The 26,456-nt window shown below is 37.8% G+C and overlaps 1 long non-coding RNA gene across 4 annotated transcripts; it reads left to right on the top strand.

Annotated features, from left to right (window-relative positions):
• The first annotated feature begins 4,287 nt into the window (after positions 1–4,287).
• On the top strand, positions 4,288–25,709 carry LOC125914442 (uncharacterized). Of its 4 annotated transcripts, none has more exons than XR_007455312.1 (7): positions 4,288–4,335; positions 4,695–4,783; positions 12,384–12,525; positions 13,001–13,080; positions 13,237–13,391; positions 19,809–20,002; positions 20,090–20,714. It is a non-coding gene; the product is annotated as an uncharacterized LOC125914442 (long non-coding RNA). The 4 variants fall into 4 exon arrangements; XR_007455309.1 differs by having other exon boundaries at positions 4,288–4,534; XR_007455311.1 differs by lacking the exons at positions 19,809–20,002; positions 20,090–20,714 and adding an exon at positions 25,613–25,709 and having other exon boundaries at positions 4,288–4,534.
• The last annotated feature ends 747 nt before the right edge of the window (positions 25,710–26,456 follow it).

The following is a 26,456-nucleotide window of genomic DNA, read 5'->3' as shown; positions in this document are numbered from 1 at the left end:
AACTAATGTGGTCCAGTGATAAAACTTGGACTAGATTTTTATTTTGTAGTATGTGGTATGAATCTCAGAATAAGATTTAGTTAAAAAATATGTATATAATATAATTGTATTATATCCACATATGAGTGCATAAACTTTACATTGATATATTTTCAATAAAAGGATATTAATTTATCATGAACTAATGTGCAAAAAACATAAGTTCTTCTCATTGTAATTATGTAATTTTCAGCAAACTTTTCCCTATTCATTACAAGATACACATGAACCTAATAAATAATATAAATCTGAATATCTTCATCAAACCCTGTTTCTTATCTTCTTTGGTCTCTGCATTACTGAGCCGCAGATTCTCAATTTGAAAGTCATGACAACTTTGAACACTTGATGAACATTTTTCAGATGTTGATTCACAAAAATTAAAAGAAAACAACAACAACGCTTCAGAAAAATTTCCTCTTGACTTATATTAGATCGGAAAGCTTCCTTGATTTTTCTGACAAACTTGTATTAAAAAAAAATCAGTAACCTTCAGCAGACATTCAGCAGGACTTGACAAAGTTTTGATTGAGGAAAGATTGATTCTCTAAAGTTTGAGTGGTCAGACATGCACTGAATTTGCTGCGGTTCATTGCTATATCCCAGAAAGGATTTCTAGCCATTCTCGCCTAATGAGCTTATTAGTAAAAGGCTGAAAGGATCACAGATTGTCTATCAAGGAAGATTGTCAGTCACAAGCTGTTAGCAACTCTGCTGTGATTTATACACCATGAGTAAAGAACAGAATGGTGCTAAAATGCTGCTTATTATGTCCCACAGCTTGTGCGGTAACACAAATAAAGTATGTGGAGCAAGGGTTTAAAGGGGAAAAATAAGTTCTGAAGAAGAAAATCAAAGGAGATTAGACAGAATAGTGCTTTACCACCTCCCATTTCCTTTAGTGGTAATTATAATGCAGAGGAGAAATCAAGGCAGCTGCAACAATAATAGCCAAAGTCCAAAATGACGCCATTAAGGTCGAGTTGGGGGAAAAAAAAAAACTAAACAAACTAAAAGTCTGATCAACTGCTGTTAGCAACAGGTAGAACTGAATTTTCTCCTTGGAGATATTTTTCCCCCCATATTTTTGGAATTCTCCATTCTACAGCCTTTCATTTGTGCCTTAGTTAAGCTTTAAAATTAGTATTTTGGCGATGTGTTGAGTATGATTTTATATATATATATATGTATATACATATGTATGTATATACATACATATATATGTATATATATGTATGTATATACATACATATATATGTATATGTATGTATATACATATATATATGTATATGTATGTATATACATACATATATATGTATGTATATATGTATGTATATACATACATATGTATATACATATATATATATATAAAATCATACTCAACACATCGCCAAAATACTAATTTTAAAGCTTACATATATATGTATGTATGTATATACATACATATATATACACACATATGTATATGTAATTTGTGATATAATTATAGAACACACACACACACGTATATATGTAATTTGTGATAAAAATTATAGAACACACAAAAAATTCAGACTGGAATATACGCACCAATATTTCCAGTGGCTCCCTGTTATATTTGTATTTACTGAGACTTTTAATAACTCCATATTCTTCCAGTAGCTAATGTTTTTAGATAGGCAGTACATTTTGTTTTTTTGGTAATGACATAAAAATTAATGCCTTTGCTACATTCTGTCTTTTTTAGCTTAGCAACATTCCCATCTCACTGTGAGTTCTGTTGTATGATGTATAGGGAAGCCTGTGTAAGAGTAGGAGTTATATGGCTAATGGCTCCCCCCCTGCCACAGGCACTAACTGAGGATTAGTAGCGCAGCTTGGTCTCATGGGACTGTAAACTCTCTTCACTGAGGGTGTTGAATTTCCTGATAAAAGAAGTCATCAACCGCAAGCACGATAGAGACAGCAGCCCAGGAGCCCTCAGAGAAAGATCAGAATCAGCTAAAGCTCATTTCTTCCAGACATTTCCATTCTCTCACCTGTTGGCCAGTGAAAGGTACTGTACTGCCCTGTCATCAGGCACTTGACAGGGATCTTTGTTAGAAAGCTCTCCTTTACATATAGTCAATGAGAGTCTATATTACTAATGCAGCGATTCGGAATTCTCTGAAATCACTGAAAAGGAGCCTGACCAACAATGAATAAATGAATGAAAAAATAAAGGATAAAGTGAAGACAGCTGATGATGCGCGTGCAGCACAGGATGTGATAACTTCATCATGGGACACAGTGATAAATATGTGATAAAGCTAGAAAACGTTCAGGTTGTAAATGTTATCATTTCTATTATATGTGCTATTCAAGAATATGGTAGTCTTTGTTTTGTGTATATTGCCTGAAAACTCACAAATTATTGATGTAGGTTACTTTTGCAGGAGAAGACGCATATTACATTAACAGCAATCACATGTGCAATAGCCTCTTTAATTATAAATTTCTCTACGAATATAAAATCTCTGTAGATCCTGCTCATCTCATGTAAATATAAAGAAGTAATGTATACATTATCATAACATTTCTAAATTTAAAATTGGGTGCGGTTTATTTATATTTGGTAGAACTACTCTATCACCAGCCCCAGCCTCGATACTGTACAGAATGTGCTGGGAAGAGAGGACCAGGTTTACCTAATGGACTTTACTTCTAATATCAAAGATTGACAGTAACCAGAGACTCTGCGGCAATGATAGCCTTGAAATTTCTAAAGCGGAGAGAATAGTTTGCACCTTTTCTCATATACCCAAGTCCTGACAGCATGAAGGGTTTCCTGATGGCTCTCCAAAGAGACACGATCGCCCTTCTCAAAGCTGTTAAGCTCAAACTTGTTCCACTAGAAATAAAACAAAACAAAACAAAAAACAAGACATAATCGAAGAGAACATAAACAAAATGAATGTTTGGTGATAAAAGTCAAAGTTTCCAAAGGTGATTAACAAGGTGACCCCACTTGTTGCTGATGGAGCAAATAAGAATATCATTCTGAAACAAAAGATAATTTAACCTCACTCTTATGAATTTTAAAGTACCGATGTTCTGTGTGACAATAAAAAGAATATACAGAATATAGCAAATAGGTCAAACTCCTTGAAGAAATATTGGCCTTTTCCTACTTCAAATTAATGTTTTCTGGAACATATGTCCTTGGTTGAAATCGAGTTTTAGCTGTTACTGTAGGTGTTATTTTTTTTTTCACCTATTGTATTGATATATAGCATTCCTAATGTGTTTTACATTATTAGAATTAAAATTTGTGATTTAGGTTTCCTGGTTCTCAGCCTCCTTCTTGAAACTACTTCTGAGATTATTTTTCTTTTTATACTGCATTGTTTTCTTATCTATTTTTTTTTACCTGGAATTTTGGTTTTTGAAATTCAAAGAGTCATTTTCCTAAAAGATTTTTTTCTTTTCTTTTTTTTTTTAATACTGAACATTGAGGTGCTTGGGTGGCTCAGTCAGTTAAGTGTCCGATTCTGCATTTTGGCTCAAGCCATGATCTCACAAGTTTGTGGGATGGAGCCCTACATGGGACTCTGCACTGTCAGCAAGGATCCTGCTTGGGATTCTCTCTCTCCCTCTCTGTCTCCTCCTTGCTCATGCTCTCTCTCTCTCAAAACAAATAAATAAACATTAAAAAAAACACTGAGCGTTGAAAATACACTACAGTTGATAATTTGAGTTTGTTTCCCTATTAACAGAACTAGCTTCATACACACGTGTCTAGGCACATTTTCATTTCAAATTGGACATTGAAAAATATTATTAAAAGATTTCTCTAGGGGCACCTGGGTGGCTCAGTCGGTTAAGCGTCCGACTTCAGCTCAGGTCACGATCTCGCGGTCCGTGAGTTCGAGCCCCAAGTCGGGCTCTGGGCTGATGGCTCAGAGCCTGGAGCCTGCTTCCGATTCTGTGTCTCCCTCTCTCTCTGCCCCTCCCCCGTTCATGCTCTGTCTCTCTCTGTCTCAAAAATAAATAAAATGTTTAAAAAAAAAAAAAAGATTTCTCTAGTTAGCAAAATCACTCACAGTTGATCACTACGCATTTTATACTGAGTTTTGTCCCTTCTAAAATTCACATGTTGAGGACGTACTAACCCCCAATGTGACTGTATTCAGAGACAGAGACTTTAGAGGTAATCAAGGTTAAATGAAATCACAATGGTGGGGCTCTGATCCCATGGGTCAATTGTCATCATAGGAAGAGGTAGGAACCCCGGAGATCTCTCCCTGCCTGGTGAGCACAGAGAAAAAGGCCAACCAAGTAAGAACATAGTAAGGAAGTGAGTTTTGCCAACTCAAAGAGAAAAGCTTTACCGGTACTCTAGTATTAATGGACTACTGGTGGCTCCAAATCAAGTCCTTGTTGTATACTAAGAGAGATAGGAGGTAGAGGCAGAATGGAGCCCCCTCCAGTCCTGAAGGAGCTCTGGGCTAGCACTGGATTTGCATAAGCCTCAGCTGTAAGTTCCTTCATGTACTTCCTGTTTTCACAATTGGAAATCATATACAAAATAGAAGAGGTCCGTTTGGGGGCAAACAGAATTTTGGAACTGTATGGGAATAGGGATGAGAGTCACAGGCCTTGTGCAGTATTTACTAAGCAATTTGGGGTCCTCTCAGGTGAAAGCTGGAGAGGGCAGTTCACCCTGCATCGTTCGCCAGCGTTGCCGCAGCTCCTAGAAGAGACCCTACCGCACGCTGGGCGCTCGGTGAGTAGTTATCACATAAGTGGACTTTTGTTACTTTGATTACTTATGGGATCACACTGATATAAAACAAAGTTCAATTTGGAAATACCGCGGTCCCATTTGTGTTTGACAAAATTATCCCTAAGCCTGCGCAACATCAGTGGTTTTTCATCACTAAACCCACTTTTGAGTCCTTAAAGGACTCAAGATTTCTGTGTCAGCTTTACTTGCTTGTGAACTAATTAAGACATAAAATAAAAACAGAGAGGGAGGCAAACCATAGGAGACTCCTAAATATAGAGAACAAACTGAGGGCTGCTGGAAGGCAAGTGGGTGGGGGATGGGTCAGATGGGTGATGGGCATTAAGGAGGGCACTTGTTGGGATGAGCGACCCGTGTCGTATGGAAGTGATGAATCATTGGGTTCTACTCCTGAAACCAATACCACACTGTATGTTAACTAACTTGAGCTGAAATAAACACGTTAATTAGAAAATAAGTTAATTAATTGAGCTATGGCATCTTTGGAGATGTGTATATTTTTGTTCCCAGAGATATCTCCCCAAGTCACAGGGACCCAAGTTTGCATCAGGATGAAATCAGTGTTTTTCTCCTAGGCATCTTGCAGACATTCATGTGTGATCACCACCTACCTGATAACTATTCTGTATGTTGCATTTTAAGCGACTGCCACCAGGCCTGTTCATAATGACATCCGACACTCGTTATTGTGCAGCCCAGCTACGTTCCAATACGTCCCAAGAGTAATTACTCAAACTTAGTTAACATCTATTTGTTTCCTTTTTAGGCATAAGACAATCGACTCTGTACGCACCAAAAACTTGTGTGTTTTTAAACAGGATGCCTAAAGACCAATATAAATTTTCCCAAATGCGCATTGTCTTTTCAAAATGAAGGGGTTGAGAGGTCACCACTATAGTATGTGCTTTGTGAGAATTTGAATAGGAGTTCTTCCCCCAGCCGATGATTTTGTGGGAAAAAATGTACATTAATTAACACACACTGATGGCACAGTAGCACTGAGGCATTAATAATAGTCAACACTATGTGAATAAGTGTATATCTAGTTCCACCAATTTTCTTTTTTTCCATTGGCCTTTTACCTATCCCTCTTCTCTTTTCTTTTTAAAAAATGTTTATTTGTGTATTTGAGAGAGAGAGAGAGAAAGAGAGAGAGAGAGGGAGAGAGAGAACAAGTGGGGGAGGGGCAAAGAGAGAGGGAGAGAGAATCCCAAGCAGGCTCTGTGTGTGGATCCTGACATGGGGCTCGATCCCATGACAGCAAGATCATGACCGGAGCTGAAATCAAGAGTCAGATGGCCAACCAACTTGAGCCGCCCAGGTGCCTCTATCCTCTTCTCTCCACTTTTTTTTCCCTATTTTTCTCCACATCTTGTTTACTTTTCTCATAATTTTGTTCCATAGTCCCTTTCTTGCTTAACTTTGTTTTTTAACCCATGGGCACCCATCATATACTTCTGTTTGGATTTATGAACATAAACATAATTCACATGTCTAAAAATCCAATATTATACATGGTTCCTCACACCATGCTCTGGATTGCCATTACCTCCCCACCCCCCAGATTCTCACGAAATTCTTCCTCTGTTATGATGTCTCTCCCATATCCTTAAATTCCCCTTTTCTCCTATTTTAATCTAAGACATGCAACGTGCATAAGTTTTTCTTGTTTTATTTTATTTTTAAAGGGACTTTCATATTTTATTTCTGTTGTTTTAATGTTTATTTATTTTTGAGAGAGAGAGAGAGAGAGAAAGAGAGACAGAGCATGATTGGGGGGGAAGGGCAGAGAGAGGGAGACACAGAATCTGAAACAGGCTCCAGGCTCTGAGCTGTCAGCACAGAGCCTGATATGGGGCTTGAACTCATGAACTACGAGATCATGACCTGAGGTGAAGTTGGACGCTGAACCGACTGAGCCACCCAGGTGCCCCAAGTTTTTCTTGTTTTAAAGGGAAACAAAATGCAACACCCCATACCCCAGAATTTCCTTCAGCCATCTATTCTATGTCTTTCTGCGCCTTTACAGCAAATTTCTTAAACTAATGGCTTACATTATTTGATAGCACTTCCTCTCTCCCAACTCCTTCCGTTCCTGCCTCTAATCACTCCTAATCTGGTACCAGTAACTCCTGCATTACTAAATCTTTAAACATCATAATACTGGAAATTCTGACAGAGCTGACCACTCACACTTTCTTTAAACACTCTCTTGACACGGCACAGGTGACAGTCACTTTCCTGGTTTCATTCTAACTTGTTTCCATGTCACTAGAGCATTTTGGCTGCTCTTTCTTCCTTGCAAAACCCAGGTCTTTTCCATTTGTCTCTTTGCACTCTTTTAGCTCAACTGTGCCTAGAGATACAAAGAGGCATCTCTACATCCATCATTCCAAGTTGTTACCTTGAGGAAAGTCTTCCCTTCTGACTAGCAGAATGTGGTGGCCAACTGCGTCGGGTATGCACTGTTCCTTGGTATCTCACTGGCAACCCAATCCCTAATTTATAATTCATAATTTTCTTTAAAAGCTACATTTGCGTTAATGTTTCTTCTCTCCATCTGTGTTACCGCCATGCATCCAGCTACAAAAACTTGAACACTCTTCCCTTTACTCCACATATGCCATAGATCAATCAATGAATTCAACCTGTAAGTACCTCTCAAGTTATCCGCTGCGTATGATCTCTGTACCTAAGTCCTGGTCTGCATAATGTCTGATTGAAAGCAAAAATTCTGAAGACAGTTTATTGTTTTCTCCCAGTTCGTCCACTTATCTGCGTTACGACCTTGAGCAAATTATTTAGTGTCGCTTGGGCTTCAGTTTCTCCATACATAAAAGTGATACGAGCAGTCTTTTTTAATGTTACCGTGTGGAAATAATACCAAAACATTTTCTTTACACACTGCCTCGCACATAAAAATTTAGTGTTAAATGAGAGTAAGCAGTTACGATTAGAGTGCCCAAGTCATTCATAGACCATTGCTATAAATAGCTTTCTCACCAATCCACCGTGGTCGATTCTTTAAAAGAAAATACGATCCTTTTACCTCCTTTCTTAAAATATTACAGTGGTTTGCAATGTCTCCCGACACAGCAACGGAGTCCAGAATGCAGCCTGCCGATGGGCTCCAGCTAAAATATGCTAGGGTCTCTCACCGCCCTCCGTCCCTCCCCTTGCTGTCCCGAAGCCTCGTGTTTTCCTGAGCGCCACCTGCTTCCTAAGCTGTTTCCATCTAAGGCCTGAGGCACACATTGTTTCCTCTGCTGGGAACAATTTCCCCTTCACTTTCAGACTTATTTGAACATCTTTTAGGTGTCTATCCTCCGGAATAATTTAAGTACTTCCTCCGAGGTGACAGAATCTCTGTCGTTCTTCTTGTTGTCTGGGAGAGTTTATCTGTTTAGTTACTAATTTAAAGGTGATCACTCCGTCTGGACTAAGTTCTCTGAAGTTAGAGACCTTACTTCCTTTGTTTACTGCCAAGTCCCTTTGTAGAACATCCCACCTATTAAGCAATTGTATGTATCTTCTAAATGTATAAATGAATGAATGGAGGAAAGTAAGAATGAATGGATGAATCAAGAAATGACTCTTTCAGTGCTAACCTAGTATCTGCAAAACTCAATTTTTCCAGACTTTATTGAATCATAATTATGAAATGGGTAATTTTAGTTGCCTTCCAAAAAATATCTACATAAGGACAATTTTTTTATTCGATTAGTTTTTTTTTTAATGTTTATTTACTTTTGAGAGAGAGAGAGAGAGGGTGTGAGCTGGGGAAGGAGCAGAGAGAGGGAGATGTACAATCCGAAGCAGGCTCTAGGCTCTGAGCTGTCAGCACAGAGCCCAACGTGGGGCTCGAACCCATGAGCTATGAGATCATGACTTGAGCCGAAGTCAGATGCTTAAACAACTGAGCCACCCAGGCGCCCCAATTAAGTAAGTTGTCTCAAATGCCTCTTTTCACAAATACAGTGCAATGAAAGTGAGCCAAAAAGATGCTGGGGCCAGCTTAGGGTCATAAAATAAACTCCTTCGTACATATATGATTAGTATACCCTGCTTCTAATGCAAAGTCTGAAATCCTTATTTTTATGATTTAATACAGTTACTCAAAATATATTTCATACAAAAACTAGTTAGCAACCATTTTAAGAAAAAATAGGGAATGGTTGCAGGCTTGCATTTTTTATGTCTACTATTACACATATCATATTCTAATAATTCTGGAAAGCACTATTTGAATTAGTGCTTTAGTTAGCAGGACTGGAGAAGGAAAAGAAAGACCAGCATAATAGAGGTGAAGGTTACAACATTTGTCATTTATATGGCATATTTTTTACTTCCTAAGGCAAATGTTAACACTTTCCTTCTGTTACTGTTCAATGTGGGCAAAAAAAATCTCTACTTTGAACATGTATTTTATTCAGACATTTTATTTGAGACTTCTTCACAACACCTTAGATGATTTCTATTTACATTTAAAATATAAAGATATAGACATAAGCAAATCCTAAAATCAATCCATGACTACATTTTGTTGTTGTTGTTGTTGTTTTTGGAAACCTGTTTATTTAGAAGTCCTACTGAATCAAACAGATTTTTGTTTTCTCATTTTTCTAGATCACTATAGCCTCAATAATAAATGCAAAAATCGTCATGTTGGATATTTTAAGATACTAAATTTAGCAACAGACCATTTTCCCCTTCTTCATCAATAACTCAGACATTATAAAAGTTAGGTATAGGGGCGCCTGGGTGGCGCAGTCGGTTAAGCGTCCGACTTCAGCCAGGTCACGATCTCGCGGTCTGTGAGTTCGAGCCCCGCGTCAGGCTCTGGGCTGATGGCTCGGAGCCTGGAGCCTGTTTCCGATTCTGTGTCTCCCTCTCTCTCTGCCCCTCCCCCGTTCATGCTCTGTCTCTCTCTGTCCCAAAAATAAATAAAAAACGTTGAAAAAAAAAAATTAAAAAAAAAAAAGTTAGGTATATGCATGTATACATGTACACATATAACTGTGACATACCCGCAAATATATATACATATTAAAATTAATAGGTGTACCTTCTATTTAAAATATCATCAATTTAGAAATTAAGGAGTAAACTGTGAAACAAAGATTTGCAACATACATGGCAGATAGGGGATTATTGTCCAAAATGTACAGCTAAAACCTGCATAATAATAAGACTAACTAAGCATCCCATTGTTAAGTTGGCAGGAATAGGGACGCATGACAAACCCATAAATAAAACACAAAAATATAATAAAATTCATTATTTATTGAAAACGCCAATTAAAACAACAAATTAAAATTCCTGATATTACCAAAAGCTTAAAGTTCATATCAAGTGTTGATGATTGTGGAGAAAAGGAATAATATCTGTAGTTATAAGAGCAATTTGGTTGTAACCTGCTGAAATTGGGAATGTGCATACTGCAATATACAGCATCTCTACTCATTTTGTATCCATACTACGGAAAAAAAAGCCCTGAGATATGCAGAAAAGTGTCAATAATGTTGCTTATAATAATTCAATACTGGGAGTATTTTAAAAGTTCATTATTTGGGGAATAGCCAAATCATTCATGGTATATCCAAAATTATGACCCATCAGGTGTTAATTAAGACTAACAGGGTAGCCTGTGGGATGCCTGGGTGGCTCAGTCAGTTAAGCTTCTGACTCTTGATTTTGACTCAGGTCATGATCTCAGGCCCCTAGGCGGCTCAGTTGATTAAGCTTCCTACCGTTGGTTTCGACCCAGGTCACGATCTCATGGTTCATGTGTTCGATCCCCATGTCAGGCTCTGCACTGACAGTATGGAACCTGCTTGGAATTCTCTCCCTTCCTCCCTGCTTCTCCCCCACTCATGTTCTCTCTCTTTCTCTCAAAATAAATAAACTTAAAAAAAAAAAAAAGAATAGCCTTACATGAAAAAAATCTAAAAATATTTAAAGTTAACTGAAAAAATGTAATAACAGTTTTTAAAATAATATTTAAACTAAACAGTTTTATGTGCATATAGGTACACATATTAACTAAATTAAAGTATGATTTAAAAAAAATTTTAATATTTATTTAATTTTGACAGAGAGAGAGAGACAGAGCACAAGTGGGGGAGGGGGAGAGAGGGAGGGAGTTACAGAATCCGAAGCAGGCTCCAGGCTCTGAGCTGTCAGCACAGAGCCCGACATGGGGCTCGAACCCACAGACCGCGAGATCATGACCTGAGCGAAGTCGGACACTCAACCGACTGAGCCACCCAGGCGCCCCACATATTAACTAAATTCATTCCCTCCCCGCAAATCAACAGTCCAGTTTATTATTTTTATCCCCATTATGCAAGCAAGGAAATGGAGGTATACAAAACTTATGTAACTTGTCTGTTACCTATGTAACAAGGTGTCAAGTTACTAGCCAATAGAACTGAAATTCAAACCCAAGTACACCAGCTCCAGCATCTATACTCTTAAGCAAACTATAGAATTGTAAATATACTAGGGAAATAATGCAAACCAAATGCAAACCAATAATACATATTGCATGTACCCATATTTATAAATATATACCTAAGCTAGCTAAATAATAAGAATATATCATATTGATAGCAACTGAAACCTCTGGGGGGGGCGCCTGGGTGGCTCAGTCTGTTAAGCGTCTGACTTGGGGTCAGGTCATGATCTCGCTGTTTATGAGTTCGAGCCCCGCGTCAGGCTCTGTGCTGACAACTTGGAGCCTGGAGCCTGCTTCACCGTCTGTGTCTCCCTCTCTCTCTGCTCCTCCCTAACTCATGCTCTGTCTCTCTCTCTCTCAAAAATAAATAAACATTAGAAAAATTTAAAACCTCTGGGAATGAAACATGTCAGAATTGGGGGGAGCTAGTTACCTTTATTATTCATGTTTTAATCAAAGACAAGGAGACCATACTCAGATATATCTTTCTGAGTAGAACCTAATAAAAAAAATAAAAGTGTCAATTAATTTTAAATCGGCTTAGTAATAACGTAAGTTCATGCAATTAAGTTTCTAATTTTGAGAAAAAATTAAGGTATGTTTTAAGCAGAAAGTGAAAAATTATTGAGAATGTGACTTTTTAACAGGTTTTGGAGTGAAAATAATGTATCGACTCAAAATTGAGTGTTATTTTTAATGTGTATAACACATGATTGAAAATTTAAATCAATGAAGGTTACTTTTTCTTCTCTTTATAGTAGTTCAGAAAGATACTATTTACAGAATTGGGTGTTTTTGTTTTTTTTTTTTTAATTTACCAGATGCTAAAAGAGAGTGACAGTGAGTTCATAATACTGCTAATGTTGATGTACAAAATTTAAGAAAGAATGAAATGAATTCCTAATTGTTCATAAGGAAAAGGAAAAAAATTGAAAGGATGCTTTGGGAGGAGTGAAATGATTTATTAATAGGATATCAGAAAGTTTCACAAACTCAGAGTTTAGGAGATGCATTTCGTTTTCGGGAATGAACTCATGTCAACTTACCATGTTTACTCTTAAAGCTCTTTTTTTTTTTTTGTATTAATTCTATACATTTTTGTTTCCCTCTCTTTCTCTGTAGATGTCTTCCTGAAATTAGATTCATATACAAGGAAACACAGAGACTTATATAGCCACCAGATGGAGAAAGGGAGAGAAAGAATTTTTTTTCCCTTCATCTTAATCACAGAGTAAGGATGAAGATCCATCCATGTTTGCAACAGGTCTCTGTCCCTCTTCCAATCTATCTTGGACAGGATGCATTAGATATTGTAAACGTTTATGCCAGATTTCGTCATTTTAAGCCATAAAGATTAGGGGCTTGGCAATTTTCAGAAAAAGGAGCGCTCAGTAAATGTCTCCTACGCTTACAGAATTCTTACCTTTTAAGAAGACAACTTCTCGATCACTTTGGAAGGACAGTCAAAAGATTCGAAGGACATCCATTTAAAAGTCACATTTTAAAATTTAACCCACATACTAAAGTATTATTTTCTTTTTAAAAAGTAAATGCTTTCAAAAACTACTTCAAGAAAAATATATGACACTTTATATCTTAAACTTTACTTTTCTATTTAAAGAAAGCTTTATAATGGGGAAACATGATAACTTATTAGATAGGAAATGAGAAACAATAAAGCCCTAAGGCACTAATGAAACTGTGGCAAAAAACAGCTAATGAAATTATTGTCATTACAGGTACCATATCTGAAATTCTGAGGTTGAATTTATTCACAGCAAATGAAAATGGATCATCTCTCCACATAATGATTTCCCAGGTAGGGTGCTTTCACAGCAAGTAGTGCATTGGGTTGTGGAAGGAAAATATTAGAATTGATTTTAATATTTATTGCATATCTAACATTAGAAAGAATTTAAGCTTTGTAACATTTAATAAATGATTGACATCTATTCTCTCTTATTCTGTATGTCAGATGGTTTGCATTGCAAAGAAATTCCACAAAGAAGGATTACATGGCTTTGTAGATAACACTACTGCAGAATAGGAACAAATTATCTCATAGATTTATGCAGAACTCCCACTGCTGGCCATGACAAAGTCACAGATTCTGCATTTGCCTTCCAAAAAGTAAGTAGCAAAGTGGAAACAGTATCTAAGTTGATTCTTTACAAATACTGAACAACAGGTGGTTCAGGGTTGTGATGAAAACAATTTATAAGAACATGAACATCAAGGAAATTTATAAAAGCATGAACATCAGGGAAGAAAGAAAGAATTACATTAGTCAAAAAATAAAAACAACTAAACAGCGTAGCTCTTAAAGCTAATACCAATATTAACCCAGATTTCAACCTTAAGTCATTCATATCAAATCACTAACTTTTCACTTTCAAAACTAATGAAGTCTATTTAATCACATTGTTCATTTCAGAAAATGTTATTGATAGGCTTTGAATCATTAATATATGAAGTAAAAGGATTTAAATTACTGTGTATGAAATCCTGTTCTCCCTTTCTTAAAAGTCCCATGTTTGTATACGCTTTTAATGTGGCAAGATATTGGTGCAATGTTACATATAATGAAGACATTTTATAATTTTCAAGGAATGAGACCTGGTACTTCATTATCTTATAAAGGTGATGGTGATAATGATGATTGATTGATTGAAAAGCCCTGTGTAGCTTCGTGATGTGGACATATTTCAGATGTCCTCTCTTGCAACTATACTTATCAAGGCGTAAATCATATAATGAATACACCACTTAAGAAAACATACAGAGCTGCGCTTTGAGGGAATGACTAATTTCTTGTTTTGCTTCAATTTGGGATCCTATCCAGTGGAGGGGGACATAGTAAAGCTCTCACATGTATCGATAACTTTATTTCAAGATTCCCACTTTCTCCTCTCCAAATATAGTGGACACTCATTAGCACATTTTTCATTTTCTCGATGCATCCCATTTTTTCATTTATATCAGATTAATTGGTTTACAATGTAGGAGGCCTTCTGAGCATGTTGGGACTTGAATACCATTGAGATAGTTCAAAATATTGTATTGTGTGCCTACAGGTTTCTCCCACTATCTAAAAGCAGAGTGTTCCTAAGAAATTGTTCCTAAGCCCAAATGGTGAAAAGCCAAGAAGCAATTACCATTAATTTATGTGGAAACTTTTTTTAGCATTCCTAGACCCAAAGCATAACCTATCTTGGGCTTTTCTGATGCCTTAGGACGCATCTTGCCAATGGATGCACAAAATAAATCCAGATAAAGCACACACCCTCAGAGACAGCTCAGAGCTCTGGTGACTTTTTGCTGAAATGAGGGGTGTAGTTCACGAGGGAGGAGCTGGGGTGTCGCTCTCGCTGCCGGGGTGCAGACTGCCTCTTTTGGGCTTGGCACAAACAAGCACTGATTATCTTTTGGCTTTTCGTCTTTTTTGGTTTGGTTTTGTTTTAATGTGAATCACTATCGGGTTTCTTTCCGATAGTGAAAACAGGTCCTACTGGAGGTCTTTCATAAAAGGAAAGGGGCATAATATGAACTTTTGAAAAGCAGGGGATATCTGTATTTGAAATGCGGAAATTCTGCCACCAAATTAGAAAATGTTTGGCCAAACAATAGAAGCCCTTTTATCATGGGAAGGATTGTGTTTTGCGTGTTCTTTTTCTTTTTAGCAGACAGAGCAATAATGCATAATTGAATGGCTGTTAAAACAGTATTGGATTCTTGACTTAGCTTAAATAATTCTCATGTCGAAAGCTGCTTTTTTTAGTCTCTACTCCTAGTGACATTTCACGCTAAAAGTATGCTTCGGAAACCTAAGTGAGTTGTGCGCTTAACCTCACAGCATGGACAAGCTTAATTTTCCGTTTCTTCTTTCATATATACTCTCTCTGCTCCTCTGACTAACTGGACGGTAAAATCTTTGTTCAGCCTCCCTGGGTGAGAGCTACCGGGCCATCTGCGCTGCCAATCTATAACCGATCTACGGCATGACTGAAGGAGCAAACGTTTATCCATTTGACTAAAACAGCAGCGATTCTCATCACTCTGGTACATTCTTCAGCCTGTTTCAGGCGCTGCCCGCTAAGTTCATCCTTGTGAGTTCGTACTGGAGTGGCCTTTCTCCGAAGTGCATAGGCATCTCAGAAAGCCCCAGCTTCCTCTCACTAAACCGTATGCCCATCACCTCCCAGATACGTTCCCCTCCTTGAGACAAATGAAATTAACTGGGACCACACTTTCCCTCAGCCTGATGACAGGAAGAATTAAACTCCCTCCCTCCAGAGAGCGCTGATTCTATGGGAAAGCTTTCTCACTCTGTCTACGCGTGCTGTCATTTAATTCAATTAAATCCACAGCTTTTCGCCTTTTAGCTTTAATGAAGTGTTACCCTTTACCTCTCTTCATACCATAATAGCTCCAGCCCAGGCTAATTCAAGACCTCTTCTCACCAGGGCTTCCCTCCAAGGGCTCCTTGATTCAGGGAAAGGGCTTTGGTCCTCGGGGTAGTCCCTCTTTCATATTCCACTTGGCCTGAGTAACACTCCGACTCTATTGGAAATGAAGGATAATAAGAAGAAAAATTATATTTCAGCGGAGCTAAAATTAAAATATTGATTGCTGTATAATTTATGTGTGAACACAGAGCCATCTTTCTTATTTCAAGTCCAAAAGATTCCAATTGACTTTGCTCTCACATACACTTCATGCTGTATTTCCCTTAAATGCAAGAGTTAAGTGCACCATACTTCCCATCAACATCCTTGAAGGACACTCCTGAGAATAAACACACTGCTGCTTTACTTTGTTTATTAATTCTCTTCTTCTGGAGGGAACTGAACCACATACTATCTGTACTGCATAAGCACTACTTTATTTTCAAACCTTTATGAGATTTTCACTTAATAAACCTTGACACATTTTGCAGTCAGTGAAATTAATAGCCACCTGAGAGCAGCTTCGGGGGGTCATGTTGGATGGCCCAGTGACTGGCAACTCCAGGATTGGTGACACTCCTGAGTGTCCCTAATTATCACACGGGCTCTTGTGAAATTCTAAAATGACTCTCAGAAGGAAATTAATTTTAACTGGCTTAATTTTTGAAAATACATCCTGTGCCACACTTTTCGTGGCCGAAATGTCCACAGTCAAACATGGAATGTGATCATGTTGAAATCCTATGTCGGGTTGCAATCGGATTCCGTGAACCTGGTTTGAGCACGCACTTTGCACAAGGTCCTGAATCCGGCCCAGTGAATGTTCAAAGATGCGTTAGAAATAGTCACCGCTATGGAGAACTTAAACCCTTGTGGGGGACATAAGCATATAAATAACTAAGTAAACCGTGAGAAAATTAATTTGCTAAATACAAGTTTTGCCATGGGAGTGCTGAGGAAGACACAATTAATTCTGATGGAACGTGCCAAAAAAGGCCTTGAGGAGGAAGTCAGATAGCATCAAGGCTTTGAAAAGTGAACAGGATGCTAGAGACTTGGTAAGAGAGCGGAGATACTGTGAGAAGGGTGGCTATTGCTTGTAAAGGAGAAAAGGTGGAGACCTGGAGAATTTATAAAAGTATGTGGTAGAAACCTATGAGAAGATGATGATTTTGCAAAACTTGAACAATGATCTTCTCTTTTAAAATTAACATGAATTGGGATGCTTCACTGGCTCAGTTGGTTAACGTCCGACTCTGGGTTTTGGTGCAGGTCATCATCTCATGGTTCATGAGATCGAGCCCCGCAGCAAGCTCTGTGCTGACGGCAGGGAGCCTGCTTGGGATTCTCTGTCTCCCTTTCTCTTTGTCCCTCCCCCACTCACATTCATTCTCTCTCTCTCTCAAAATAAATAAACATCAAAAAACCCTCAAACATTGCAAAATAAATAAATGAGGAAATAAATAATAAATAAAACAAAATAAAATCAACAGGAACCATGCATGGGATAATTCACAAGCAAGTTTCTTCCCCCCAACACATCTATTTAGTCAATATCCAACTTGATTGGAGAGGTTCTGAAAAGTGGGCGTTGAGTTCTTGTGGCCTGTTAGTAAGTAGAGGTGTCAGTGCCTATTAATGCTATTAAATGTATTATTACTAATTAGTTAATCATTAAAAATGTGTGCTTAGAACTTCCTGGGGCACCTGGGTGGCTCAGTCATTAGGCATCTGACTTCGGTTCACATCTTGATCTCACAGTTCATGAGTTCAAGTCCCACATTGGGTGAGCACGATCCCCGTTTTTGGGTAAAAAGCAGGCCCTGTGTGAGCTCTGCTTCTCTTTCTCTATCTCCTCTCTCTCTCTGTCTCTCTCTCTCTCTGCCCCTCACTCACTTGAGCCCTCTCTGAAACTCAAAAAAAAAAAAGAAATGTGTTCTGAACACCTGCCACGTATACAGCACCATATAGGAGCTATTTATTTTAAATAAAGATATAACTCCCCACGACATCCTCTGACTTTTTGGTTCATACTCTTACACACACCTGTAAGCCCGGACTACTCCTTCTGTCATGCCTCACGCTTGCCTATGTATTTCTTCGTTCTGACAAAGTATCATATTTGGTTGAGAAAAAGGACAAGTTACACTGCAAAAGGAAGGGATATTAGTTATTTATATACATCATTTATTAACACATATCATGTATGGTTGCATGTTAATTATTATGAACATAATAATGATCCCTAATAGAGGCCCATGGAAGTCTACTTTATTGTAGCGGTGTATCTGCATATTTGTAGGCATCCTGAAAATCATGGGTACGTACAATCTCCATTCCATTGTATACATCCAAAGGAAGGGAGGGAAGTCTAGTTTGCCGAAGGAGAGAAACCCAGGGAAAACGTTCATGGTAATGTCCTTCAAACATTTGAAAGACTGCTAATGTGGATTAGGTTGATTAGGTAGCAGTCGAATAGAAACAAATTCTGGCTCACTAGATACAATCAATTACCGACAGAGCTATGAATCAAAGGTAAGTGGAATCTTGTAAAATAACGTCGCCTGCTATATACACAAAGCATAAAGCATAAACAGTCATAAGCAGATGTGTTGGACCATGTATTCTTCCACTTTTCTCACTGGGGGGTTGGCCTTAAGTACGTGAATATGGAATTCAACTATAATGTCTCATAAATTTATGCTGTGTACCTGGCATATCCCACATTGTCGTGTATTATATGCCCATATCGTTGGGATGACCATCCCCTGTGGCTGGCTTACACATATTTAGATACTCTTCTTCTTTGTCTTGCTAGCCTACAACCCAGCTTCTAAGTTGGCCCCAGCATGGGATCCATCCCTGAAGCTTCTTCCTGCATTGACTTTCATGTAATGCCAGGTTTGGGCGCATCGAGGCTTGAGTCTGTGCTCTCGCTCTAAACCATGGTTGGTGTTCTCTGTCCTGAGGATCAAATCTAGCATTCTGACTATTTGTATAAAGGACGTTTTATCGGAACAAAGCCATTTCCATTCATTTATGTGTTGTCTATGGCAGAGCTGACTAGCTACAACAGAAAGGGTATGCCCCACCGGGTGAAACGTCCTCTCTCTGGCAATTTACAAACGTGTCTGCTGACCTCTGCTGCAGACCACATCTCAATGCTTCCTCAGAAATGATTTTCTTTTTTCTTTTTTTTTTTTAAAGAAATGATTTTCTAATTCTCACGCCAGAATGCCGTCTGTTGCTAATGCTTCCAGATTCCCAGGAAAATTTTGATACTGTTAAACATGAAATTAGATAACTATGACTTATCTCCTTACTCCATCATTTGATTTTTTTTCGCTCTCTTTCTTTCCGATCCATATACTAAAATAAGCAATAACAACTACAGGGCGAACAAAAATAAGTGCCCTTGGGATCTCATCACCCTGAAATCCACACCAGTGTAGGTCTCATGCGTGGAGACGTGGTTTTGCTGCTCCAAGGAGTAGAGCCCAATGCATTTTCCAATATTATCATAATTACAAGAGTCAGTTCAGTTCTATAGTGTTATTTGCATCCTATGATAACAGAGGCAAAAGTTCCAGGTTGTACGCTGGGTTTCAGTGTCCCAGAGATATGATAAGGTCATTATGAGTACTTAATGAGACAAAACATTTAAAAAATGTCATAAAATATGACCAAAAATATGTCAGCCATCCTTCTTCTAGTTTTCATATTTTGTATCTGAGGTACTGTGTTTCCGTGGCAACTAGAACCGTAACTCTCTGCCTTGGGGAGTCAGACGGACTCAGAAGCCCCCCTCTTTATCTGTGCGGAACTGGGCTTAGAAAGATTGCCAACAGTTACCTCTCAAACTCATGCAAGTTACACTTCATACCCAATTCCCGGTACCAGGGAATATAGTCGTTTATCGCATGGCCCTACTGACATAATCCAAAGTGCATGTTATTATCACATTGTGACACTCTAGAAATAATACAGAATACCGCTCTGATTCTGCTGTTGCCGAATGCTAACTGCAGGTGCCGGCATGCTTCTGGAAAGGTGGTGTGTTTTCATACTAACCCAGTCTCTTCCTTCACCCCACCCCCGCCAGGCGTCCTCACCCCTAACCAAAGACTGTGAGTCCGCTCTGATAGAATGTGATGGCTCTGGGTGAGGAATGAAACCTCAAATCAAGAAATGCTGTTTAAGATGATTCTGTTCTCCCTCTGCCCGACATAAACTCAGGTGATACTTCAGGCTCTCTCTGGAGTTTTACGCTGACCTTGGATCACCACACGCAATTAGGTCAGTGTATTAAAAATAACCATCTGCCTTTTGGGATTTAAAAACAGGCCAGCACTTTGGTGCCAGTGTTTCTATTTTTTGTTGCAGTGTGATGAAGGATAATGATATTGGAGGATCCGATACCCTTCTCAGCGAAACCTGGCTCTCTTCTCTACATGTTCATTGCAAAAGGAGAGGCCTCTTGTTCATGAGTAAAAGTGTGAAAGGAAACACTCATGGGCTTTAGAGCCAGACTGCCTGGGCTCATCTGAGGCTTGACTTTGGGCAAGGACCTTCACCCTCTGTGCCTCAGTTTCCAGTCTATAAATGGGGCGATAGGACATCCTTCCTATGTTCACTGTTACAAAGACGAAATGAGCTAACCTACCGAAGGGCTCATTCAGGGCCTGGTACTAAGTGTTCAACATAAACTATTCTTACCATTGTCATTGTTGTTCCTGTCCTGACAGAATTGTGTGTCCTTAGATCTTTTAAGCTTTGATCGCTTCGTTTCTATAATGGGAAAAGTACACCTCCTTTGAAACAATTATTTTGGACAATAAGATCTCACCGGCTGTAGAACAAATAATCGTGTGTGAACAAACAGCACCATAACGCTTTTACTCAGCATGCCACAAATGGTTGGAGAGACTTGGATACTCCCCGGGAAAGAGAGCAACCCCCGTGTATACTCATCCTGCCATAGGAAGAATAAATACTTCTCTCAGTGCATTAAAAAAAAAGTTTCCTTTGTGTTGACACCAATCTCAACAACTGCCACAGCAGCCCAAGAATCGATCAGGTTTTATTTAAACATTTTTCCATGTGACTAAGCTAAGAGATAAAGATGTGTCCAAATCATTTGGCATTTTAAAATGGGAATGATGTTCATTTGAAAAAACAAAATGAGTGTTGACTTGAAAAGTCAGGTGTATCAACTACGACTAGTGTTCCAAAATGATCTTAAAGGTTTCTATGAAAATGCCCAATTAGGGCTTTCTTACCTAAATAATTGTGTTTACATATAATACAAAGACTAATCATTTCTTTAAAACTTTTTTTTAATGTTTATTCATTTTTGGGAGAGAGAGAGAGAGGGACAGAGTACGAGAGGGGGAGGGCAGACAGAAGGAGACACAGAATCTGAAGCGGGCTCCGGGCTCTGAGCTGTCAGCACAGAGCCTGACGCGGGGCTGGAACTTACGAACCACGAGATCATGACCTGAGCCAAAGTTGGACACTCAACTGACTGAGCCACCCAGGCGCCCCAAAGACTAATAGATTTTTATCACCATTAGAAGGAAACCAGGACTTCTTTTTCTCCCAGTCATTATTTGTGTGGTTCTCTTGTTAGAAATTTAACATTTGCTTATCATGAGCTTTTTTTAAAAGTGGTGTTTCCATTCAGAAATCTTTCATACTAGTTCAGTTTCAAGATTCACACATACATATGCATGTATGTATACATGTATGTGTACTTGTGCAAACTCATATTTTTTTCCACGAGTTTTTTTTTTATTCTTATAATGCTTCCTGCAGCAGAAAAAGAAAAACAAACAAACAAAAAACAAACAAAAAAAACCACAAAGAAAACAAAGGAATGTTACAGGAGGGCATATTAGCTTTACTTTACAAGAGGAAATAGTAATTAAGCAGTTAGTTTATTTGTTGTTATACCACAGAGTTACAACCTCCCTCTTTCCCACTTCCTGCTCTCTGTTCTAGGCGGATCTGCCCTTCTTTGGCTAATCAGTCTCACCAGCCTCCATCATGCCTCGGAGGTTTTTGCAAATACTTCCTCTCATCAGCCAACACTTTCCACGTCCCCTCTGTCTTTGCCTTGTACAAGTCCTACTCACCCTTCATTAGAGAAGACCCCAAGAGAAGTCCTTTTTTAGAAAAAGTTACCTGTTTTAGAAAAACACAGAGGCTGGATTTCTTCTTAGATCTTTTCATATGAATAGTTACATATCATTTGTGTCATTTCTTTTGGTTACTGCAAGGAATACGTATTTGTTAACTGGTTATATTCTTCATTAAGGAAACGTTTCTTAGCTCTCTTGGCCCAGAACCAACCACATTACTTCTGTTTACATTCCATGAGCAGGAACTATTAATATAGAACTATCCAGATGCAAGGGAGCTGAGGCTGTGAGCTATAACTTCCATTTGGGAAGCCACTTCTCACTCACTATTCCATTAGGGAAACAAAATGAATTATTGGAGGACAGGAATATTGGGTAGCAGTTTACTAATGACCGAGATTTATAAAACCTGAGAGAAGCTCTAAGTGATAGAATTACTGCTGACCAATATAAGAAAAACAGATAATAATATCAACACTAAAATTAGGTCTTAAATTTGTGTTGGGCTTTTGCTTTTCAAATAGATTTTTCATTCAGTACCATGTCTCATCTTCCATAAAACAAGGAGGATGATTTCCAGAAAGATTAACAGCAAATCCAAGACTATTCAGCTACTAAGGTACCAATCAGGTACTTGAACCACAAGGTTCTAAAGGCAATTGTTATTATTCTTACAATGCCTCTTTCTAAAGGAATTCAGTTAACTTTCTTTCTAAAATTATTCATCATATTTCTGTACCTGGGGAATTGCAAGACGACTACTCTTCTCTGCAACAGAATAACATGGATCTACAGTATATGAGTCCATTGAATCTAGCACGGAGACAAATCCTGCCTAAAAAGTAGAAAACGAATACAGATACGTAATGTTTCTTTTCTAAAAAAACAAACAAATGAACAAAAAAAACACCCCACAAATTATTAGGAGCCACATGTATGCATTGGGAAACTGAGCTTCAGAATGCTTAACAGTCTAGTTCAAGATCACACAGTTAAATGAGGAAGTTGGAATTCAAACCTAGCAGTTTCTGATTATGAGTTCCACAGAATCCCATTATACCCAGACATGGGGGATTTATTATCCTGTATAAATAAGACCAATGTTATTTTCTAAATGCTTATAACTTTTCATTTTCACTTAAGGGTAGCATTTGAGCATGGATACCTCTTGGATTATCTGTTCAGTACAGACAGAAAGATCTGGAAAAACAAATCAACTAGACTCAGTAGTAGATTTATGTAGATTTACAACATCTTCATGGCTCTATTCTTGGTAAGTATTTCGGGCAAATGGAATCTCTAGTTCCATCAAATATTTTAGAGGAGTAGAAAAATGTAGAGATTCTTGTTCACTCTTAAGGATTGCAACAGTTAGTTATTCATAGACCAGTATGAGGAAGTTTACTGGTATGATAAACCTAGTGATCAATGAAATGAAATGAAATGAAATTAGCTACAGTTCAAATGAGGATGTTTAGAATGTATAATCAGTAAGTATGAACAACAGTACTGCCAAAGTCATGAGTAATCCTATCTCCTCTTTTAAAACTGTCAGGAAAGATAAATTACGTGGGCATTGGGTTTGTACATTCCTTAGACAAGGAAATCTCCACAAATTTCTAAAGATAATTTATACTTGAGTAGGAACTCTGGGCTTGTTCAGTGAAAGACATTGACAATTCTAGTGGGTCTTTTTACAGATCCTCAATGATTAAAGGAATTTTGACTCTGGAATATTCACATATGGTACACCCATCAGAAATAGGAACACATCATCTCCTTCATTTCATATCAGAGAATGGGAATTTATCAGTATGAACTGAGAATGACAACAATATCAAACAAACCCTATGACTAAGATCCATGGGATAAAAGGCCTTTCTCAAATATTTTTGTTGTTGTTGATTAGACTTTTATCTTAAACTATGCTAATATTTGCCTAGGAATCAGAAAAGGAGAGTTCTAACTACTTAATCTCTGTTTTGTCATCTTTAATGAAAACACTTGCCGTGAGTTATTCGACTAATTGGAAATTATGGAAATTACAGGAGGGGCACAAACTCTAACCAATTGGAAAATCTGAGCGAGTACCAGACTATTGACTGCAATCACCAGCACCTAGCCATGATATGAAGATGGGCAGCCCAATTTATTTTCCACATTCAAGAATGCATTTTATTTTTTTTCCAGACTATTTTTTAGAGCAGTCTTAGGTTCACACAAAATTGAGAGCCAGGTACAAATTTCCGATATATACCCCCTGCCCCTGCACATGCATAACCTCCACCATTATCAACATTACTCACCAGAATGACACATTGTTTACCAAGGATGAACCTACATTGATACTTCATAATCGCTCAACATCCATACTTTATCTTAGGATATACTATTGACAGTGTACATTTTATTAGGTTGACAACAGTATAATGATACATCAATAGAATATCAAAGTATTTTCACTACCTTAAACATCCTACACCCTCTGCTTATTCATCTTTCCTCTCCATGCCTAAAAATCAAAGATCCTTTTATCAACTCCATAATTTTGCCTTTTCCAGAATGTTATATAGTTGAGATCATATTGTCTGTAGTCTTTTTAGATTGGTTTGTCTCATAGTAATACGAGCTTACGTTTCCTCCATGTGTTTTCATGGATTGATAGCTCTTTGTTGCTGTTGTTTGTTTGTTTGTTTTTTGCTTGTTTTGTTTGGATTTTTTTAGCACTGAATAATATTCTATTGTCTGGATGAACTACAGTTTATCCATTCACTTACTGAAGGACAGTGTCTGGGTAAATACCAAAGAGCGTGATTGCTGGATCATATGTTAAGAGTACATTTAGTTTTGTAAGAAGCCATCAACCTGTCTTCTAAAATGACTGCACCATTTAGTATTTCCACCAGCAATAGATGGGAGTTCCTATAGCTCTCCCACCTCATCAGTGTTGGTGCTATCCATTTCTAGATTTTAACCATTCCACAAGCAGTGGAAAGGTATTTCGTTGCTGTTTTCATGTGTGTTTCCCTGACAACCTATGACATGGTGCATGTTTATTTGCCACCACTCTATCTTCACCGATGAGGTATCTGTGAAAGACCGTGGTCTATTTTTTAAATCAGATTATTTGTTTTCTTATTGTTGAGTTTTAAGAGTTCTTTGTTTATTTTGGATAATCCTTTATCAGATGTCTTTTGCCAATATTTTCTCCTAGTCTATGGTTTGTCTTTTAATTCTCTCAATCCTTTCATGGAACATAAGTTTTTTATTTTAATGAAGTCCGGTTTATCAATTATTTTTTTAATGGATTGTGTCTTTGGTGTTGTATCTAACACCCAAGGTCATCTTGATTTTTTCCTATGTTTCAGCTTCCTTTTCATCTCTATTCACCTATTTTAATGTCCTCCAAACATTACATGACAGGTATGGAATGAGATGATTTCTATGGTACCTTGCTTTATGTATTTTAAATGACTAGGATTATAGTTCAAAATATTCATTTCCCATGAGAAGCTCATGGTGCTTCTGATGTAAGCAACAGAAAACAACATGGCTCAAGGGAAAATGAATATTTCACTGGCATGAAAAGGTTCAGATAGTCGAAGGGGAATCCACAACCAGTGGGATACAGGTGTCCACGTCAAGATGCCTCAGATCCACATGTTTTCACTCCTTGTAGTAAACTGCATGCATTGTACAAAGTCCAAGGGAAAAGTGATAGAAGGGACTTTTTTGAGTGTGTCACGTTTTCACTCCTTGCTTCTAGAAATGAAGAGCATCTTACCGATCTTCGAGTGTGACATGAAGAATTGATGCAGGGGTATTTCCTCAAATGACACCGAACATGTTAATAAAAATATATTACAACTTCAGGTAGTATATCATGTGTCTACTGCACTCATAATGACATTGTTGCCTATTAGTTTTCCATTGATATGTAACAAATGATCTCAAATGTGGCAGCTGAAAACAATATCCATTTATTATCTTCAATTTCTGTAGTTGAAAAATCTGGGCAGGCTCAATTAAGTTTTCTACTTACAGTGTCACAAGGCCAAATTCATCATGGAATGTTCTTCCTTCCCTCCTATATCTTTTCAAACTCTACCAATATCTCAAGACACTTTGAAGTATCGTCATGAAAATTTTGGGACTTCTCTAGGAATCGCTGGTATCTTTCTTCTAAGCAAATGCAGTATACATAGTTTGTAATACACAAAGTTGGAAAGTATTAACATTCCTTTACTATTCTCAAATTTTGGCACATTTAAAAAAAACTAGAGTATGAGCTATCACAGGGTGTCTATTTTGCATAAATTTTATATCACCCACAGCATTGACCAAAGTTTTAAATACACAGCAGACAGCAGTTGTTAGTTTTTACCCATATATTGACATTCCCAAGTAAAATACGAATGAAAATAAAAATCATTCCATCTGAATACTTTCCATTAAACCTGAGATATTCCCCTCCCTTTACATTCATTGAAGTACTTTTTGCAAGCTCCATTGTCATTTACTTTCTCATTCTCTCTCATTCCCGTCCATACAAATATTCCCAACTGATGACAAGGTTAAATCTTTAACAGGAAGGTTAACAATTGTAGGCA

The sequence above is a fragment of the Panthera uncia genome (genome assembly GCF_023721935.1).
Source record: "Panthera uncia isolate 11264 chromosome D3 unlocalized genomic scaffold, Puncia_PCG_1.0 HiC_scaffold_8, whole genome shotgun sequence".
Classification (NCBI taxonomy): domain Eukaryota; kingdom Metazoa; phylum Chordata; class Mammalia; order Carnivora; family Felidae; genus Panthera; species Panthera uncia.
The sequence above is the reverse complement of the archived record's forward strand: the minus strand, read 5'-3'. Positions and strand labels throughout refer to the sequence as shown.